Here is a 15578-nt window from a genome sequence, read left to right as displayed (position 1 = left end):
AATATTTCTCTTCGGAATCAATACGTAAATAAAAATTAAGAAAAAGTTAAAAACAGAAGATATATAACTCACATTATATAATGACAAAATTCCTTGTAAAAGTTTTGTATTGTAAAATTTATAATTTTGGAGTAATTTGTATATTGCACTACTACTGATCTATTCAATTTAGTCTGTGTTTCAATATACTGCCAGTACTAATAATCTATAGTCCCGTTACGTTTACTATAGATTTTCATGTGGCAGTAAATTTCCAATATTGTTACCAAACAACCATATTGTTATCAGTTAAAAAAAATTCTCTTATTAAGATAAATGGATTTGCTAAGTTGGAGATTAAGAATAAGAACAATACTTATGTGTCATTCTTTTACTGTTCACATTATCCTAGATAATTTGAAAAAGATATTTTAGATAGATAACGGTAATTGTTGCATATATATCTACTTACAGATAGAAAGAAAAAGAGAATACATTATAGTTCAAGGTTAACTGATTAAATTATTAGATGGTACGAAAATTATTTCATATTTATAGTATGATATTATCGTATAACTAACGAAAACGCGATACATAGCACAATGAAACTCACTGCCATAATGAAATGCTAATATATACATTCGCGCGTAGTTGATATCGAATTTTTTTTAAATCGCAGAGAATTATCATTTTCAGTTAATAGAAAATAATGCAACTCTACGGCGAAAAGAAGAGGAAACAACGTGGAAAAATTATTCTTATGCGTTTTAATATTTCTAAGCATTACTTTTAATATTACATTTTTTTTAACTAACATCTTGATTACACTACTGCGAGATGCATAAGTCTCATCAGCAATTTAAATACGATTCTGCAGATTATATCCTCTTAGTTACTAGCTCTCTCTCTCTCTCTCTCTCTCTCTCTCTCTCTCTCTCTCTCTCTTCTTAGGGACTAGTTGAAATTAAAAAGACTACAAAATTCTTCGAATAAAAAGGATTATAGTATTTACAAATAAAGTTGTGTACTGCTTTTGCTTACTATTTTCAACGTTTTTCTGCATATTTCTTATAATTTCTATTCACATTCTCTGGGTGAAAGTGAAAAATACAGAAATGCACATATAAAATTATTTAAACATGTAAATTGAAATAATATATATTTTAAATAAGCAATCTCTTTAAGGATTCCATATTAATTTTTTTTTTTAATTAGTACAAATGGATTAGCAACGAGTTTATTAGCATGGGCGAAATTCCACAATCAAATATCACAAATGTTGCACCGACCATAATAAAGGTAAAAGGATAGTAATGTAATTGGATAATCTCGGAATGCGGGTATTTCCGTTCGTTTTCACAAGATTTTTTTATTACGATTAAAAATCACAAATCTGTTTATGGAACTGTTCTCGATTCGACACAGATTCGACAGAAATTCTTGATTTGCTTAATTTGATGATAAACGACACTACAATAATGACACGGCAATTAAAATAAATAATAGCATTAGTTTCTAATTTATCGTTAAATGAATGACTGTAATTCGATAAGATTACATCTAACTGAGGTGTCAAGTTTACTGACACACGATAGAAGAATGAGACTCGTAATATGATTGGGTAACAATTCTACGTATTGGATTTCCAGCTTCGGTTCAATAACTTTATCAAGATTGCGACGACCGATTTCTTCGTAGCAAAATTAAATTTATTAAATGCTCAGTCTTTATCTAATACAGCAAAAGAAATATTGAGTTTCACTTTTCACATTAAACTGCAAATTATTTTTTGTTAGCATCATTTATTCTTTAATTATCAATTTAACATCGTGATATTGCTATACTTGTTCAACTTTAATTGTTTCAAGACTGGAACTTTATCCGGCGCGCACTAAACTTGAAAACGTGTTTTCACAATCGGTGTAGGCTTTTATAATTTACTTATTTTTGTCTTATTGCAAATCGAGAGTTAAATATGAGACGATTAATTGTATTAATTCAATGCCGTATAAGTTGAAAAGCTTTCAACCGGCAAACTTTGACTAAAGAAAGATCCTAAAAATATGTAAATTTATAAATATACATAGTCACAATAACGGCTTCCTCATATACAAAATATTCCGGAAATGCATTGAGAACATGACATTTGTCGCGTGTCTAGTACAATTCTTCGAGCTCTCATATTCTTAGAAGAGCACTTTGTGTCAACGCTCCGATAACATTTGAGACTTGGAGCCCATTCATTTTTCAGTCTTTTCAGCGCGATTTGTCCACATTCATGGGGAAAGTTCATACGACAAAGTCACGCTCGTCAAATTCACCCACGGCAAGCGCGAGGGCGGGTGCGTCGTAATAGGCATTAACGTGATAACCTCTCTCTAGGGGGAAGACCTTCGTGCGCCAATTTATGTAATAAAAAATATGTATGTGTGCCAGTCAAGCGCCGTGGCTTCTAATCTGACGTCTCCTCTACAGTCCGATTCGTCCCCGGCGTGTTTACTCACTCTTCTTTTTTTCTTTTTTACTACCTACCCCCGCCGCATACTACCGCCACGATTCTTACGACAGATCGCTCCACGTGTATCCGATATTCTTCACCTGTCCACTTGAACGGTAATCGAATACGACATCACCGGACCATCTCCCGTCGCGATGACTCGTATCGCAATGTCGCTTGGCAAAGTATTAAACATTATGAAGAATACATTGAAGAAAATCATCAACTTTGGTCAGTTGTGAATCTCTTCTGTTAAAGGAAAGATTGGCAAATTCTTCCCCCTCCCTCTCCACGCAATTAGTCGATCTTCAAAATGATTCGACTTAGATTTGCGCTGCCTTTTATCTTACATTCTGTAACAAAGGGTACATTTGATTTTTTTTCACGCTAACAGATTTCAGAAAATTTGTGAATGTTCGCGAAAGTTTAAGATGAAATCTCTTTGATCTTTATATTGAAAAGTACATCAAATTCCATATAAATATCTCGACACTGATATAAAAATCCTAATCCATCTTACAATTATACGCTGTTTTTCGAATTGGAGAATACCATCGGAAAAAAAGAAGATAGATGATTATTTAACGTTCTAAAATATCACGTTGTTAAAATTTATTATTAATATGATTACAACATATAAATCCTTGACCTCGCATTTCGCATTCGCGATATTAAGGAAGTGTGATCGATAAGATCTCAGTAAAAAGTGACTTGGATTACATAGTTCAACAAGAAAATAACACTAGAACGGATCTGGTCATTTTTCCTACTTTTTTGAGTACCAAATACGAATCCGGTTTTCAAATTGCCTTATCACGTCACAACATTGACAAATATACAAAAGAAGATCTATTTTCACACTTTGATGTATTATAACTATGATGTGAGACATGCTGAAGAAGTTTTATTGTAATTAAAATTAAATGTTATTAAGACTTTCAACCTTCAAAAGGAATTTTTATAAAATAGCCCTTTTTGCAAAGTTAATTGTAAATTTCTCAAAATTATGACGTAATAAAACCAGATTTGTATTCAGCGTCCAAAAAACTATAGGAAATAACTAATTTTATTTTGTTAAAAAAGTTGTTTTTTTTTTATTAAACTGTGTTATTGAAAACATAATTGAAATTTAGCATATATGTAAAATATGATTTCATGAAATCATTGTTGCTTTTAATTGCGTAATATTAAATAAATAAAATACTTTTATAATTGTAAATTACAAGAGTTTACCCTTTAGTCTTAATTTTGCTGATGCATTTACTATATAAAAATATCGAACATGACTATACAACGTGACAGCTAATCTGCGACGTTGCAATACTTATGCGTATCACCACATATTTCAATGTTTATTTTCACTTGGAGAATCCTACAATAGTACAGTTTGTAATTAAATTTTTTTATAGCCGGTAAAATTATACGAGATTATTATTACTAATAACTAATATATTATAGCAGTAATAATTATAAAAAATAGCGCTTTTAACCACTATTCTGGTGCTATACAATTATAATCACAAATACCAAACACTCGCACTACAGTGTGGATTACAGTTGTTTTTCGAAAAACTTTCGAGCTCTAAATCTGAAAAAAATTTGTTACACTTTTACAACATAAAAATATGATTTTACAATTACATGATCCGATATATTTTTTACTTTTTTTTGTATACAAATTTAAAATAAAATCAGCAAAATTTATTGATGCAATAAAAAATTCATTATTTTTTTATTCGTGCATAAAAAAGAATTTTTTAGCTTTATACAGTCTAAAGTCAGTACTCACGAAAAAAAATTAGTAAATATAATGATGCTTGATTAAAAAAATAAATAAATATTTCATATCCTAAAAATTGAGTAATTTTGATTTAGAAAAAAAGGTAATAAAAAGGAAAAAAAAACTAATTTTGGCAATAAAATCAGTATTTTATTTTGGAAACGATCATTTAAAAGTATTTTCATAAAAGAAATATGTTTAGAGTAGAGTTGCATCAAATATTTGACAATTTTTCGATATTCTTCGATATTTATATTTTTTTCTGTGTCGAATATCCGCTGAATATTCAACTATTCGGTTCACGACTGTCGAATATTCGATATTTGTTAAGTGCCGAATATTACTATTCGCTGCATTTTTACCTTCTATTTTTACTTTTAAAATTACTATTATTTTGTTTTTTTTAAATTGCCAAATAACAGAATATTGAATAATTGCCGAATATTCGTTGCAACTCTTTAATTTATAACGTATTATCAAGGGCCGTCTACAATACGCGGAGTGAGCTTAACGTAAGAAATAAGAGTAGGTGTAATGCTACGTACTTCCGGTGTAAGGAGCTGGAGTAAAGGCGTCAGCGAATAAATTCGTTTTATTTCTTACTTCAACTCTTGCCTTTACGCTTACTTCATATATTGTACACGGCTCCCTTAGATGTGATATTGCATATTTTTTAATGCAGTGCATGCAATGTGTTTGATCCTCGCAAACTGCTTTTTGACGTAAGTCACAGCAATAACATTTTTTTATTTCATTTTCAATTGCAAAAAATGTAGCATTTTTTTCGAACTTGCACGCAAGTACGTTTTCTTCAAGTTGTAAGATTTCACGCATGATCGATTTCAGTATTTTAGTCAAACTGTCCATACATAAACAAGTTTGCATGAGTTAAACCTTCATTGGCATCCTTCTCGTCATCTTGTTCATTTACGATCTCCTTGCTGTCAGTTCCGTTGTCAGAAAGCAGGTTGTAAAGTAAATCTTGCATTCTCACTCGTGTAAAGCATGTACTTTCCTTTACAGAATGCTCTTTATCTTAAATATGATTCTGTTCTGAATTTCTATAATCATTTTTATAACTATTATAAAAATTCCTTTTACTTACATTACATACCAGATTAAAAGATAAAAATAACAAAAAACATGATTTACTTACTTTAACAAAAAAAAATGTAACTTTGCCCGACTACTGGTGCTCCACGCTCAACTTGTCACTATATGAAACACGATTGACGAAATACGGTCATTTAATGGACAAGTCATCACTATCAATAATTTATTTTGGAAATGGGGAAATCAATCCCTTCTTTACCGTCTACCACATAATTCAAAATGGAAAGATTAATAAACATGACCTAGGTTAGACTTGCATATAGTTATTATTTTTGTAACAATTTTTTAAACTATTTTTTAACAGTGTTGTCAATTTTTCGTTATATTTCTTTAGTTTATCTTTAATTCAAAAGCATACTTTCATCAGCCTTTTACTTTCCAGCGAACATTAAATATAATATAGATGTAATACTATATAACATAGATATAACAAATGCATATGACATTACACATCTGTTATATTCGGTGCTTGCTGGGTTGTATACCAAAGAAACACATGGTGAATGGAATTGAATTTTTACAACAACAAAAGGATTTGCTCTAGTTATTCACATAATTTTTATGTATGTCAAAGCATTTTAAAAAGTACCGTAACATGATGTATCTCCATAAAATATATAAACCTCCAACTTGAGCTTTTATTTTTTTTAGAAATTACACGGTCAGTCGGTTTACATACGTAATATTAATTTTATTTTAAATAATATTCATAATTTTGAAATATGTAGATTGAAGTATTTTGATTATACTTCCTTAACCCTGCGAATGTCGCGGTCCTAAAAATTACTTGCAGAGTCGCGTTGTATTTGAGAAATACAATAGTATAAAAGTTAGAGAGCGATAACAATTTTGCGAGAAAACTGCATGCAAAAATATGTTTAAAAAAATAAGAAAAAATGCGTGTATCAGTCAGATCAATCATGACCTCAGCAGGTTTAAAGCATATTTAAATGGTAATTTCCTCGGAAAAATATTTAAATTATAAAATCGATAAGATATTATTTGCAAATAGCAATTAAATTACGGTATAATAGAATGCCGTGTCCGTCATCGCTTGGCGAATTCTGAATCGCGTTCGAATGGTACGCGTGTCAAGGACACACCAGTTTCGTTCGACAAATATCCCAGAACGCACGCAGGACAGACGGCGGAGGATAGAAGAGCCGATAACGTGTGATACCGGGAACCTGGCACGAGTTTCCCTTTTCGTGTGCAAAGCTATTAAAAGTCGACAATTGCGACTGCGGCGCTTCGAGTTCTCTTTCCGTTTTGCCGGTGTGGTGAGCTTCACCGCTATTCTCTATCACGAAGCTACTTAATCTCGCGGGACAATAAATGGCAATCTGTCATTCCGATTCGTTGACAGAGTCAATAGACACGCTGTCACTCATGAGAATTGCATTCGCGTGTTTACGGTCAACTTGAACCGGTGCGTGATTTATTCCAATATTTTTGCGTTATACGGATAATCGTTGAGACACTGCTTTTTTTGTTTCGTATCATTTTTATATTAATGAAATTTAATTACAGAAATTGTATTTATTAAGTCACTTAACAAATTTTAATTTGCAATTTATTTTTTTCTGAAATCGTAATGTTATTAATATAAACTTGAAACAAAAATTTTACAGCTGGTTGCTCAAAGGAATAATTGACTTTGAGTCGGATATTTTATTTATTCACAATTGAAAGTCTTTTTGACATTCGTATGATTGTGAAAGCTGAAAATCACTGTTACCGGCAGATCAATCAGCCACTTAAACCCCACCGTTTTAAACCTCTTTGAACTTTTCAACGTTCCGCTCTCGTGACGCTTTTACACATCAAACGGTCATGTTGCAACGCGCAACTGGAAAATTTTTATTAGAAATTTTGAAATTGATTTGACACAGTCAGGATCGATTGAAACTTGCACGATATTTATCCACTTCTCTGCTTCACTCATTATGGACAACTAACTGAAAAACATCACGGAATTTTTAGTGTAGCACATAAATGGTTGCTGACGTCAAAGTATAAGGGACAAGGCGATGTTATGGCTGTTCTTATTATTTCCTTTATTAGGTGACGAATACTAGTAATCATTATTAACGTACTCTAAAAAAAAGCAAAGGAAGACGTGATACAAAGGTCATATGCAACAAGCAACGTTGCATGACTTTTTGTGACTGTGCAAGAATAAAAAAATTAAGCTGCAGAAGAGCAAATTTGTTTGAAGTTCCCAGAAGTACTCTTCGGAGATTGGTTGCGAAAGACTTGCCAGAAGAATGTGTAAATATGAGATTCTGATGAAAGCCAATATACATATAATGCCAATAATCCAGAAATGTTAGTTAGGCAACATAATTAATAGATTATCTAGTAATAGAAAACCGATTAAAAATATATAATTTTGTAACTATCTTTTTTAAATAAAATCAATTTTTTAAATTTATTTTTTAGTGGGTCATATTATCAGCTTTCCTCTTTGACCCACTATGCACATTGTCGCTATATTTTTACAAATAATATTTAACGTAATAAATATTTCATAATTTTAAGCCCAGAATCTATTAAACAACACTTTGATGAATCGTTCAATTTCAAAAATACTGATTATTAATAAAGTTATTGTATAAAATGTAAATGAATGGCCATAATATCTCCTCCTCTCCTCTAATAGAAAAAGTATATAAAATTAGAGTGTCTGAAACCTCATGGAACGTATATAGCGTTGTGACGACTTATACTTAGCGCTTATTTATATCTTCTTACGTAACACGTATATGTAATCGCTTATTTTTCTATCGTTACTACTTGTCACAACAGTCATTCGGCGATTTTTCATCTTCGGCGATTTAAACAGATTTATCGTATCACGTGTTGCGCAAAAGACAGCGGGCTGATTCATTCATCGGAATGAGTGGATCAGGGTCGATTAGAAATCGCGAGACCTCGACAACTTCGGTTGACCTACTTATGTCTCTTGAAGATCGCCATGTGCAAAGAGACAGCGGCTACGTCACTAAAACATACGAAGGGAATACGTCTCTGCCGGTGACAATGACTTCAAGCAAGTTGGCGGAAATCACGATGAATCGTCAGGCGGATTCGCACGATCTCGCTCGCGTGACGCGACCTACGTGCGCGATGCACGCGCACGCTTTCGCACTCGCGCGTGTAAATTCGTTCACAAACTTTGGACACTCGCCAGAATAGATATTTAAAATTCTCCACGGCTCTCGAGCATCCGCCAGATTCTTTTTTTCGCAGATGCCGGTTCGCGAGGATCATCCTCTGAGCTATATCGCGATATGTGAGAACCGATATATTTTAACAAGTGTCTGCCAGCAATTGTTTCACCAGAATTCCCTTCTCTCCTCCTCTCTACTCCCTTCGTTTAGTAACATTTGCAAAAAAGCACCGCTCGTATTTATTAATTTGTTTTTAATTACCTAATTGTCGACATTCATAAATATGTAACTAACCTGAGAGAGAAAAAAGTACACAACTTCGAATTCGAGGTTGGCAAAAAATAGTTGAATGATTAAACAACCAATGATCGTCGAGCGTACGCATACCGCAAGTTGGCGTCGTCGCGGCGCCAAGCATCGGATTTTTATATCGAAAACATCTTGTGTAGCGAGAAAAATAAAATATCTTACGGGCCGTAAATTGCAAAAATATTATGTCATCGTCGTAGACCTATTTTTAAACGTCGTTAAAGTATTCTTGCGGGATTGTTTCGTCCATGTGGCAATCGTGCATTTGTCGCCCCTCGGCGACGGACTTTGAACAACAGATAAATCGTCGAACTCATCGCCGTCCGAATGATTCGCATACTTTCGCGACCGAAACCTTTTATACTTTTTGGCAAAACAGGTTCACGCAGACTCGTAGGATGGCACACGCGTATCGAAGAATAAATCTGGTCAAACACGTCAATTTCCTGATGTTCAAATACACGCCTGCACGTCAAGTCGCTTACTCTGAATTTCAGAAAAATTCGAAGCGTAGCGGAGGATATTTCCGCAATAAAAATAAACTTGAAGGAAAGTGAGAACTTTCAGGTTAAGTGTTAGAAAGATGTTTCTTTGAGAATATCCAAAGTAGTAGGTTCGCTTGTGCATCGCGATATGCTTTTTAGCCGATATGCTTTAGGCCCGTACCATTATTAACATCTTTTAATAATGACATGATGATTAACTCTGATGTTGTTTAATTTGGCACTTGATACGTTCGAAATTTTGTCCCCAGAGACTTTTGTCGTGTCCTTAAGTGTCACGAGCAAGGAGTCAAGCAAAAATATATCTTGCAGATGGCGCAGCAAATAGATCGTTGGACCTGTGCACTGACGTTACAATTTTTATTTCTTTTATGTGCACCATCTCACTGCCGCCAGATGGATCAACTGTTTATTTTACTCAATCGTACGAAAGATTTGGAAGAGATCATTAATTTCGGGGTGTTTCCCTTTGCCAGCGGGATTTAATAGCTTTGAAGATTGCGTTGGTACAGGACGAATGCGCTTGCAGCGTAGCGATAGTTTTCTTCGCAAAAATCAAAGATCGCAAAGTTTACTCTTAAAAATAAATATTAATTATAATTAAAAATACCATTTTTTATTTTTTTTTGCCAAATTTACAAAACAATCTACTATACTTTACAAACATTTTAAGCCCTCATACATGACAAAATCATTTTTTATTAAAAGATAAAATAAATAAAAAATATTGAGTCTAAAGACTGATCAATTTGGCATGTCCCTTAGATATGTATGTCTATTATATTAATTAATAAGTTTAATTAAATTAATTAAATTAAACTTAATTCATAATTGTAGTATTACCAATTGAATAACCAACTGAATTTTATTAATCATTAGCGGATTATAAAAATTCGAAAAACCCATTAAAACCTATTGGTCTTAAAAAAAAAAAAAAAGATTTCTTCAAATCCTGATTATTTCAAATCACAATTTCCTTCTTGCCCATCCGTCATACAAGCTCATCTTGGATTGTTTTTCAGCAATCGCTAATAAAAATTATCGTTTCATGCGCGAGACATCCATGTTTTTATCAAATGTCAAATGGCATCTGAGCTTGTTTTCCTTCAGCGGAAATCGGCAGTATAATCGAGTTGTCGTTATATCTCGATGGTATTCGCGATTCTCTCCGCGGGATCAAAATAAACTGGTTTCTGCGTAAAACAAAATTACACGTTCGATTCGAATCTTGAATCAATTTCATGCACATGCCGCTGAAATATTGACGATAAAGGCGCTGATTTTCACGTTTAAATACTGTGATTGATGCACCGCCATTGTTTATAACAAAACGTTGTAATTCGTTCGAACAAAGACGCAATCGATGTTGATATTTATTCCCTTCGTTAGGTTCCATCATAATTTTATGTTTCTTGCTTAATGACGTAGATGCCAAAAATATTCCGATGGCTGAGTTACATCTCGCGAATCTTAAAGTTGTCGTTCTTTCGTAGAACTTCTATTTTCTTCCGTGCCGTGAGCATATAACGCAAATGCGTTCTTGGCACCGAATACGAGCTGCATTCTTCGTCGATGTCCCCCGTTGAACGGAACAACTTCAACGCAGTGATGAGTAGCGCAAGAAAAATGAGTAGCAATCAGTGCATCCATTCGCATCCATCGAACTTTTGTACGATTTTATGACTATGATATGTCTTAAATATGCTTATTATAATTGTAATTTTATTCCATCAATAAAATTAATGACAATCTTCTAGTTAGTTTAAATCTTTTAAATTGCTTGAATTTAAGCAAAAAGGGACAAAATTATTTTATTATATTTATTGTAGCAGCATTAAAACTTTGTTAGAATAATCCAAACGTATGCGACGTAATGCGCAAAACTGTAAGTTGTTTGCGATGCAAAAAGACAAGGACTCGAGCGGTCAGTATGTCAAAGGAGTTGGTCCATGAAACGACTCTTGTAGCTAAGTGACATCCTTGGCAAAGGGCCACAACAGCCCTGTCAACGGTGTGAAGTCGGCGAATTCTATTTCTAGTCTATGGCCGATAAACTTGCCACGATGGGCTACATAAAAAGATGTCTTACGCCTAAGCGGTCCCCATTTACGATGCTACTTTGTTACTTCTTCGTTGCTCGTTTTCGCTCTCTTCAAAATCGATTCATTCAAAGCGATTTTCCCCGCAGAACATTTACGGGGTTATCATGAGGATTTCACGTACTGCGACGTGGATTTTCCTCGCAATAGGCGAGAAACCCCGATAAGGGTCGAAGAAAAGATACTGTTATTTCAGGGGGATAAAATTGCAGTTTTGCGTGCTCGGAAAACCTTTCCGGAAAAATACGCTGATGTATCGCATTAATGATAACGCAAAGTTTACTTTGAATTATGTTTGTAATAGCAAAAACATAATTCATCCTCGCAAAGTGCTCTTCCAATTACATCCACGCATATTTAAAAGTGGCTTGTCTGTATATCCAGTACCTGTCGAAGTATAATATGCTCGAATGATAATGCAAGCGATAATGAGGATAACACGATGCTTACAAATAAATGAAACGGATCGCCGCATCAAGATCTTTTTGGAACAAGTCTGAAACTTTTTCATAGTATCTTGTAATCTCTTTTAATATTTTTTTCGCTAATATAATTCATAAATATAAATTATAAAATTAAAAAGAGAATATAACGATAGAAATTATACGAGTTATTTTTATTCGTTTTCGTCACAAAAACGTAAAAAATGAAAACTTGCAGTATAATAAGAGATAATATCTTAGGATTTAAAATTTCAGATATTTTTCTAATAAAATTTCATCCGCAAACTGATGGTCACTCCTGCAGTTTCATCACGTTATGTAGATAAAAAAAATACGAGTGATCAATCTCGCTTACATGACAGCGAACAATGTTTCTCCGTTAGGTGCGGATGAAGCACGGGGAATAGTATTAATCACAATTAAAGTACTGCTCTCGTATCGCTTGAAGTCATGTTTCTGAGCAACGTACCTCTCGGCACAGTCGTAAATTCTTTATCCAAATCATTCAGCAGCGGCCATTCGGCCGCACCTGGCGCTCTTTCATTTTAAACCGATCAAGAAAAAGAGAAATTAATAAATTTATAAAATTATTCTTTGTAAAATTATATATACATATGTATATCACCGTGACAGCGATCACATTTGTGTAAAATTTAATATAACATGCGTAGGTGATGTCATGACGATTTTGAGCAATTTGCCTAAATGAATGATTTTAATTAAAAGACGTGTTAATAGCGTATATTAGCTAGGAATTTCTTGAATAGCATGAAATCAAAACTATACATTAAGCATTTTAATGTAATACCGTGTCATATCTCACGAGCATCGGCTAAGAGAGCCTAGTCACGCAATATTCAAAATGATCACATTCCAAACGTGCTTCGGAATATTAATTAACTTTAACGTACGCTATGTTATCGCTTTTCTGGAAAAACGACAATCGACGTGTATGAGAAACGCGACAGCGAGTAATAATTAATCCGCTTGGCTATCTTTAATCAAGCGACCTAGCGAAAACTGTCTTGCAAATCGATAAGTCGCGGCTGTCGTTAGAAAGCGTATCATATTTCTACTTAATTATTAGTACGATAAGATATTCTATCAAGTTCGTCTTTCCAAGTGGTGAAAATTATGCGATGAAAAATAAAAGAGAGATTCGTATAGAGAATTTTAATTCTATATTGCACGTGCGATGCTCTAGAACTGTCAGTATTATAAACATATTTTATTAAATGCTATAACAGTTCCCCTCGTGATATATCATGCTTTTTTGAATAACGTATTACTGTAATATGTTCTAATGCCGTGATAACAAAGCTCATTTAATTAAAATTAAAAATTGAATTGCTTTTGTAATAATTAATTACGTGATGTTAATTACACGAGAAAAGAATATTTTTGTTTTAAGAATATCTTTTCATAATATGTACATAAATATTAAAATAAGATTATATAGCAGTAATCAAATATACTTGTCTACATGAAGAAAATTTGTAAAGTTTTATTTAAGAAATATTATCATCTATTCTCATTAACTAATAATTTTTATGAATTGAGAGGAAATAATATCGGAAAGGAAATATCTTCAAATAAGAGATCAGAATTTTTTAATATAATTATAAAAATTGACTTTTCTAAAATTAATTTCATCATTATATTTATTCTCTTTAGACCATATCAAAAAGTTAGTTTTTCGAAATCTTATAAGTCTATTTTAAAAATAAAATTATAATATCATGCATAGAGTCCATCCATTTGATGTACCTAACATGACCTAAAATATTCTGGGGACGTCTTTTCTACATACAATACTTTTATTCTATCATATAAATTTTATTTATGAGAGATGCAACTTTGCTGCATCTATCGGTGATGCCGCAACCTACTATGGGCCGGATAGCCTTTGGACGTTCTTCAGATGTCTTTTTTCCTTCATTTTATAGACATCTATTGCATAATAGTAAAAACGTGATGTTTCTTAACTATCATCAAAATATTCGTATGTTAAATATGTAAAATAAACTTATCTAATATTATTTAATAAAATTAAAATTAAAAAATTAATTTTAATGAATTAAAAGATCATATTGATATATTATATTGAATACGTCTCTTGGATACTCTCTAAAATGTATACATAAATGACATCCTTTAGAGAATGTCTGAAAAACTTCAGGACATATTTTAGACTTTTAATCTTTTAACAACAAATGGGACTTTTCATGACATACTTCGGACGTCCCGGGACATCGAATTGTTACTTGGGGAAGGAAGTCACGCAATATGCAAAGCGACGATTGCTCCAGATGTAAAATGGCGTTGATTAACCTTATGTCGCGCGCATCACGTGCGCGTTTCCGTTGTATTTTCAATTTCAACTTCATTAAACCCAATTGTCCTTCGCAGAATGCTCAGGTACGTAACAGCGGTGGAATACGAGGGCACACCGACCGACGCAGCGGCGCCTGTGGCATGCAAAGCAGTTTGATGCTCGGCACGACTGACATTTCTGCTGGATTCTGGTGCGCCGTAACGCCCAGGACTCCGAGATACACTTGAAAATGGTCGCGTGTATTAACATCCCGATATCACGCCTTAAGCTCTCGCCAAAATATTTCGAAATATTCGTAAATCCACGAAACGAAATAATTCGTAAATTAATTTCCGAGAAAGATATGTGTCTATGATGCTGTGTGATGCCAAAAAACGCGCTCAAGAAATTTCCGCGTAAAACAAAAAATATGTTTGTACCGTTAAAAATAAAATTCGCTGAAAAAATTATGCACCGGGCTTGTGTACGTGTCATTATTTTTCGTGTTCGTAGCTGGATCGGCCTGAAAGCGCCTTTCTAGGACGCTATTATTCATTTCCGTCTCGTTTTAATTAATGTTTCTGTTTTCATCCCTTTCAATTAAGATCTATAAGAATTTTCTTTTCGCCATTAGCGAGCTTTACATCAGGAGAGAGATTGAAAGTAAAAATATACTCTCTAAATCTGAATCAGTAGAATCTTACTGATTTGCAGTGCTATACTTATAACTGTGTCATCAATAATCTATTCACTATTTTTTCAGTGATTCTAATTAAGAACGGGGTACTCTCACTGACCGAATCAGTATATTGTTACCGAAAAACAGTGCATGTATCACTGAACGAAATAGTTATAAGTATATCACTAAAAATATACTATTAACCGTCTTTCAGTAAATAATACACTGATTCCAATTTAGAGCGTATAGTATATAATTAATCAACGCGCAGATAAAAAATGTAGAGTCCAATTTTTATCTTAAGATCACAAGATCTTTCTTTATTTCTACTTTATCTGTCCACGTTTTTCGCATTGTTGGCCAACAGAAGCCCCGAATATCGCAAAAGCATTTCTATGTAGAAACGTCCTTTGCAAAGCTTCATATAACTTTGAGTGAGTCATATGCATTCGATATAAATTCTCAGAATGACTGCGACGTCGACGTCGACGGTTGCGACTACGACGTCGCCAGTTGACGCGCTGCACTCTAGTTTGTCAACAGGAAATAAAGTCGATCGTTCCGCACGCCGAAGAAGGGTCGAAAGACACGCGGTAATCTTTAACTATCCTCCGACTGGTGTTTAATGTCAGATAATTCTCGTCTCTTTCGACAAGGCACGCAGCAGGCGACGACGACCCGCGCCGTCT

The 15578-nt window shown here is 33.4% G+C and overlaps 1 protein-coding gene across 10 annotated transcripts in view; it reads left to right on the top strand.

Annotated features, from left to right (window-relative positions):
* Positions 1-15578, top strand: part of LOC105196825 (potassium voltage-gated channel subfamily H member 6) — a 139050-nt gene that overhangs the window by 7729 nt on the left and 115743 nt on the right. The window lies entirely within an intron of this gene.

The sequence above is a fragment of the Solenopsis invicta genome, chromosome 2, assembly GCF_016802725.1.
Source record: "Solenopsis invicta isolate M01_SB chromosome 2, UNIL_Sinv_3.0, whole genome shotgun sequence".
Classification (NCBI taxonomy): domain Eukaryota; kingdom Metazoa; phylum Arthropoda; class Insecta; order Hymenoptera; family Formicidae; genus Solenopsis; species Solenopsis invicta.
Note: the sequence above shows the minus strand (reverse complement) of the source record. Positions and strands in the feature narration are given on the sequence as shown.